The sequence below is a fragment of the Pholis gunnellus genome (assembly GCF_910591455.1).
Source record: "Pholis gunnellus genome assembly, chromosome: 21".
In the NCBI taxonomy this organism is placed as follows: Eukaryota; Metazoa; Chordata; class Actinopteri; order Perciformes; family Pholidae; genus Pholis; species Pholis gunnellus.
In genome coordinates, this window is record NC_136548.1 from 13690748 (window position 1) to 13697200 (window position 6453).

The window sequence follows — 6453 nt, forward strand, 5'->3', positions numbered from 1 at the left end:
ACAGAACTTAGCAGCCACTGTTATTCACCCGTAGAGCGAGGGTCTCGGGATGATGGATGGTAATAAATATTGCACGGGGCTAACAGAGGTCCCCCCCTAGAGACGTTCAATTGCCTTGAGTGATAGGGTGCTGCTCGGCAACGCAGGAGAGGATGGCAGAGGGCGGGCTCTTCACGGGGTCGACTAACTGAGTCGGTTCAATTTCCTCTCCGGGAAATACGACAGTCGCAATTCTTAACGATAACACCCTCTCACAGAAAATGTGGGGGGAAGGTAAGCGCGGGGGAGGGGGGGGGGGGGGGGGGTATTACAACTTATGTATGGCAAGTTTGTTGGGTATGAATGAAGAATTGATTGTCCCAAAGAGAGAGAAAAATAGATCCACTGTGGAGCAGTAACGATTGTGAATGTACCTGGCATGTGAGGGAGAAGGAACACTACTCAGTGTTATGACCATGTTCCCCGCTGCACTGGTGACTGGAACAGTTTAATGGAGCCTTCTGACAAGGGAGCCCTGTTGTGCCGCGCTGCCCACCATCTTAACTGCTTTCTTTGACAATGGCCCCGACAACAGAGCAGATGTCCAAGCTGCACACATCTGTAGCGGCCTTATATTCCTTCAGGCACACACACACACACACACACTCCTTCCTCGTCCGATACATACACATTACCCAGACAAAGAGCTGCTTTACCAAGGTCATCCCCTCATCAGCTTTACCGGCATCAAAAACAAATTGTCTTCGTGTTAACTTTGCTATCGTGCGACTAACAATCCAAGTTCCTATTTGTAAATGATACACTTTGATTATGTCGAGATGACTTTTGAAAGGTTAGAAATGATCTTTGCCGACAAGAACCATGTGAGTGATGATGTTTGCAATGATGAGCTATAAGAACAAGAAGATAAACCCCTCGTTCTTCATTAATCCAACACTTGTCCTGTTGTCATATTTTCGGAGTAATCAGTTAATTAATTAGCCCAATGATGTGTAAGAATACTTCAGTGTGTGTAATTAACAAGTTAACACACAGCAATTAGCGGCTCAATTCAAACACTGTCGGCACCTAACGGTGGCTGTGAACATGAGATGCTCTCTCCTCGACCTTTTTTTTTTTTTTAAGTTTACACAGACAGCTACGGTGCTAAATCCTCACTGCAAATATCAGCTCGGCAGCTATAAACAAGATAAATTAGCCTGAGTGAAAATGCAGCAAGGGCGTCCCAGAGTGGGAACTACAAAGAAAAAGAAAAAAAGATCTGTCCATTATTCCTCCAGCGGTTTTAAAAGTCACATGCTTGGAGCCTCCAGGGGAGAAACATGAGGTTGGGTTTCACTTGCATTTCACTCACTTAACAACAACAAGAGGCTGCAAAAAGGATGAAGTTGTTATCTCCACACCGTCTCTGCCAACATTCAGATCTGCAGCTCTCCACACTAAACTACAAAAGCCTTTCAGGTGGGATTCCTTGAGGCAACATGTCATCAAATGCAGGTGTTTGATCCACTGCTTTAATCACTTGTATGTCCCTGGGACGAAAAAAAAAAGAGAAGTTTAGGAAGCCTCTGATCCTCTGTAATGAGGTGTACCAGCTTCTTTAACGTCTTTAACATTGTGCTAAAGCAAATACATGCGAAAAGGGTCAGTGATGCAGCTTGGACAGCAGATGTGCACCATAGTAATTTGTGTTTAAGAAGAAAAAAAAAAAAAAAAAAGAGGCTAAGCAGCAGCAGCAGCAGCAGCGGCAAGCGGCGCGGAAGATTACACAGGATGACGTCTTTCACAACATTATTTTCCTACAAAAACTCAGTCAGAAGGGTCAAGTGTGAGGTATTAAGAGGATTTATGAGCAAATAGCCTCACTGGAAGCACACACAAATCTCCGCAAGCATTCAAACCCCCCCCCCCCTCCCCTCCACACACACACACACACACTCTAATAATGCACTTCCTATTTTCTTTTAACCTCCACGCTCCGTATGGGGTCTCGTTGCGAGCGAAAACAACACAGCCTCGGCGTCTTTTGCCGAATACCATTGCAATGTAAAAAGGTGAAGGGAGACTAATGGCAGCGTTGCAGGGGAAAACGCGGGCTATTTCGTGTCAACATTTGACAGTTACGCTAAATAATGCCCGTGTGTTTGCCCGAGTGCAGGGTACAAAACCCACCCGACCATTCCCCCATCTTCGTGGCGCAGTAAGGTGGACACACATGGCCAAAATCTGGTATGCGGACCTGAAACCCGACAGTGCAGCCAGCGTGACTCTTACCAAAAAAAAAAAAACAGAATTAAACGTGCAAAGCGGTGTTGCTTCTGTCAATGCGGTCTTACCTGGATGAATGGCGTCTGGTCGCAAGTTGAGAAGCCGACTTTTTTTTTTTTTGTATTCTTTTTTTTTTTAGGCACACGTCGTCAGCAGCGGCGGCGGCAGCATCACCCGCTTCGGGGAGAAATGTTTCATGGGAAGATTTGGAGTAATTCTGATTCCACCTTATTAATCCTCCGCGCGCGCTACAAAAGCGGTTTCTTTAAGAAGAAAAAAGATGGGAAGCAGCGGTCGGATAGAGAGGAGTGATTACCTCACAGGGAACTGGCTACAATGTGTCATACGCGTCCATGGCTTATGAAAATACGGCCGAGCGTATTTCTTTTCGTAAACGCCGAGTAGGTGTTCTCTCTAACTGTTTCACTGCTTTATTTTTTCCCCTCTCTCCCCCTCCCTCTCTCTCACTCACTCACTCTCTCTCTCTCTCTCTCTCTCGCTCTCTCTCTCTCTCTCTCTCTCACTCTCCCCTATTTTTGGCTGTAGTCACTCTAACTCTCTTTTTCTATCAAGGCGGGGTCTTGGGTCGGTTAAACCAATGACATAAACCAAGAAGAAGAAATAGCCCCCTCCTCCTCCTCCTCCTCCCCCACCACTAATACACACCTTCTGCTCACTTGGTTAGCAAAAACTATGTGGTCAATTGTGAAATCTTGTTCTTATCCTCAGGAATGACTTCATCCCTTTTTGTTGTGTGTTGACAAATTCTTACCAACGATAATCACCTTAAAGAGTCACTTGAACTAAATCATAGAAAATAGTACTTAGCCCTATTTAGCCATGCTGATAGTTTGGGTTTCATTTGCTTTGATAGCCATCCCTTCCTTTCATTTGATGGCATTTAACATACAAAAAAACATTACTGTTACTGTGAGTAATCCACAAATCTCATTTATTTTTTTAATCAATACATAGTCCCAATTAAAACTGTTTACTGTGAGGTCTGTGGATTATTTACAGTAAGTAGGACACTACTTCTGGAGAGACTTTTTGCTGTTTTCTTTTTGTAAATGTAACTTTAAAGCTGCCCTAATCAAAATGTTTGTGTGAACAATGGGTCAAAGGACAATGGGTCAAAGGACAATGGGTCAAAGGACAACGTGTCACTCTGCAGACAAGAATTGTATGACATAGAGAGCTGGCCGGATGACATGAAACAAAGTGAAGCTATAAGGACGTTGTGATTACTGTGCATTTTAACCAATGGGCCACCATGACACCACAACTGTATCGTCTCAAGTGTCGCAGCTCTCACCAGATTTGATTTCAGGCTCAGTAGGCAGCTGTTTTCAGGAAAAAAACCAACTACTGTACACGATCTGCCGAGCACCAAACTGCAGACAAAGTTAGTGACCAGCTGGTGAACATAGAAACACAATTATTGCAGGTTTAAGTAGCACAAACTTGTTATTAAACTTCATCGCATCAGAAAGCTCTTTTCAAAAGAGAGGTTACATTTCACTGTGTACAGTACAATATGTGACAATTAAACTTGACTAAGTTGATTAACACAAACGGTCTTCACAGACAAGATACCTTAAGGGGCAACTGTTAAAATATACCATTTGGTAATTTGGGTGAATTGACCCAAAACCAATCCAGACGACTTAAATACAGAAAGTATAAAACCCAGCATTGGGTGGTTTTAGAGATGGATAGGCCATATCTCAAAATCTGGGTAAATAAAGAATGAAACATTTGTTGAGATACTTATGATGCTTATAATGTCCCCACTTGGAATTATGTATTTGTCAGTGCTGCTCATGTCTGCAGTGAATCTATAATTCATGGTATTCCTAATACTCAGACGTTATAGGGACTTGTACAAGCCCGTCTGTTTGACCCTTCTGACATACAATTAATGGTTTTCCTTCAAATTGATCACGGTGGGACACTGCTGGATGAAAGCTCATGAAATAACACAGTCAAGTGAGTAAGCCTTGTTGTAAGTAGAGATGTGCTGACATGTGTTTGGTAACAACACAGAACATATGTTAGGAGTTCATTTGATTCCTCTGCAGGGATTATTCTGCTAGTAGCGCTGTGGCTTCGGGTAACGGCAGACAATTGGATTTAGCAATGCTAAATACAGTTTGACTGTGTTGTACATGCTGGACTAACCCATGCTCGATTGATTTGACTTGTTGCACAACGAACAAGCATTGATCCACATGATTGTATTAATCCATGAAGGGTTTGCCTCTGATATTTCATTTTTCTGCCTCATTTCTGCACTTTGCGTAGTCGCTCTGTGAGGTCAAGTAAATGGCAGCAGATTGTGTCAGAAGCGCCAGTCAGGGTGCTCAGTGAGTTCAATTATCTATATCTTATTTTTCATTTTTCATTTCTATATTCTGCCTGGCCTCCATATGCTCCACTATTGATCTGTCCGTCAACGATTGTCCACCTCTTGTCAGAACGCTGGCTACGCGTGGGGGCGTGTGGCGCATAACACAAAAAGGCAACCTCTCAGTGGGGTAATTATACCCGAAATTAGATGTGCCGAAATTGTGGTCTAGAATCTTACAGCCATGGTTTTATTGATGTTTGGGGTATAATGTTTACAAAAATCAAGATTGGTGATCTCAGACACTGCTCACATTTGGAATCAGAGAAAAAGACAGCTATTTTTACGATTGCCTTCAAGGCGCTGTCTTCTTATGCGTTGCGAAAAACGGTGCACATGTTGAGAAACACAAAAGCAGCTAATTTAATCTATGTGAAGGAAAGAGAAGAAATCTCTTCCACTCCCACTGCTCATATGCTCTTTGAGAATATTCTCTTCTCTTAAGTCAGATCTGGAGTTAAATCAAGGACAACAATTATACTTCATCAGTCTTATCATTTGTGACCAAAGAATTTCACCTGTTGTACTTTAAGATCAATATTATGGTGATGCGCGTAAAGAATTCCTATTTTTCATGCAAAACCATTGCTGCGTGTGCCCTGCAGTCCACATTCATTCCACCGCTGCATCAACATGAAACATCTCGGCGGAGATGGAGAGGAGCCTTGAGTATCGTAGGGATTTGTGCCGTCCTATTAGAAGAGGAGGTGCGGGTCCAGTGTGGCGGCGTATCAGACCTTCTGATGTTGAACTCTGACCCCGATCTCCATACTCTCAAATTCACAGGCGGAGTCTCTGCGGAGAGCTGAGCAACACAATATCCCGATTGCGCTCTCCAGAGACACACATCTAACAATCTCCAGATAAATTATTGAAGGCACATCACCCCCGCCATGTTTCTTACATGGGCTGGAATTAGTGGCTGTTCCGGAGAAGGCTACAAGGACCATGTTGCATTAGAATTCAAGGGGAGATTTTGTTCATATTTTGATGTGTGTGTGTGTAGCCTAGTCGTTTGTCAATTCCCCCCTCTGATACCTCTGTTGCTTTCCCATGCCACTCTTCTCCCACCCTGCAGACTCTTATCAAAAGGATTTCCCTTCTCATGCTCTGCTCAGGCGCTATGCTATTTTGATGCGCTGCCTCACAGCTACCCTTTCCATTTCCTGGTAAGTTACAGCAATTTAATTTCTCTGCTTTTTTTGTTGTCGTTGAAGTAGTAGAAAATGCGGTAACATAAAATACCACATCATTGGAGGGCACAGAAACACTTTTTTTTTTGTCTTCTTCACGTTGCAGAGGTCACAATGACTTTATCTCCCCTACTCAGAGGCTGAAACAAGCCACACACACACACACACAGTCGCGCCTGTTTTGCTAATGAGGTGGCGAGGCCTCACCGTGCAGGGATAAAGAGGGGGTGAACAGCTCAGACCCCCAGTTGGTCTCCTTGAACTTGTGAAATAGGATTGACACCACACTCAAAATGAGCTCCCACCATGAAGGAACAGCAGACTGAAGCCCCCCAGGAGGCTAAGTTGAATCAATTCTCCTAATGATGTTTGTAATTTAGGAGGCTAATGACATGCACTATGAACTGGAAGATTATGTCTAGGAGACGCCTCCCAGAGTCAAGTGTTACAATAAATGCCTCAGACAATCACAAACCTGCAGGATGTGGGGACAAATATTCAAATCCGAGAGATACAATAGTGTACATGGTGGGGCATTGACGCAAAGCCTGTTTGTATGACATAATGGAAAACGTTGGAAACGCT

General features: G+C 43.7%; 1 protein-coding gene across 2 annotated transcripts in view; it reads right to left on the reverse strand.

Annotated features, from left to right (window-relative positions):
- ctbp2l (C-terminal binding protein 2, like) overlaps positions 1 to 2489 on the reverse strand; it is a 68217-nt gene extending 65728 nt beyond the window's left edge. For both annotated transcript variants that reach the window (XM_079183007.1, XM_079183008.1), the window contains exon 1: positions 2337 to 2489. The gene's annotated coding sequence lies outside the window, so the exon portion shown is untranslated. The remainder of the gene's footprint in view (positions 1 to 2336) is intronic.
- Positions 2490 to 6453: the final 3964 nt, after the last annotated feature.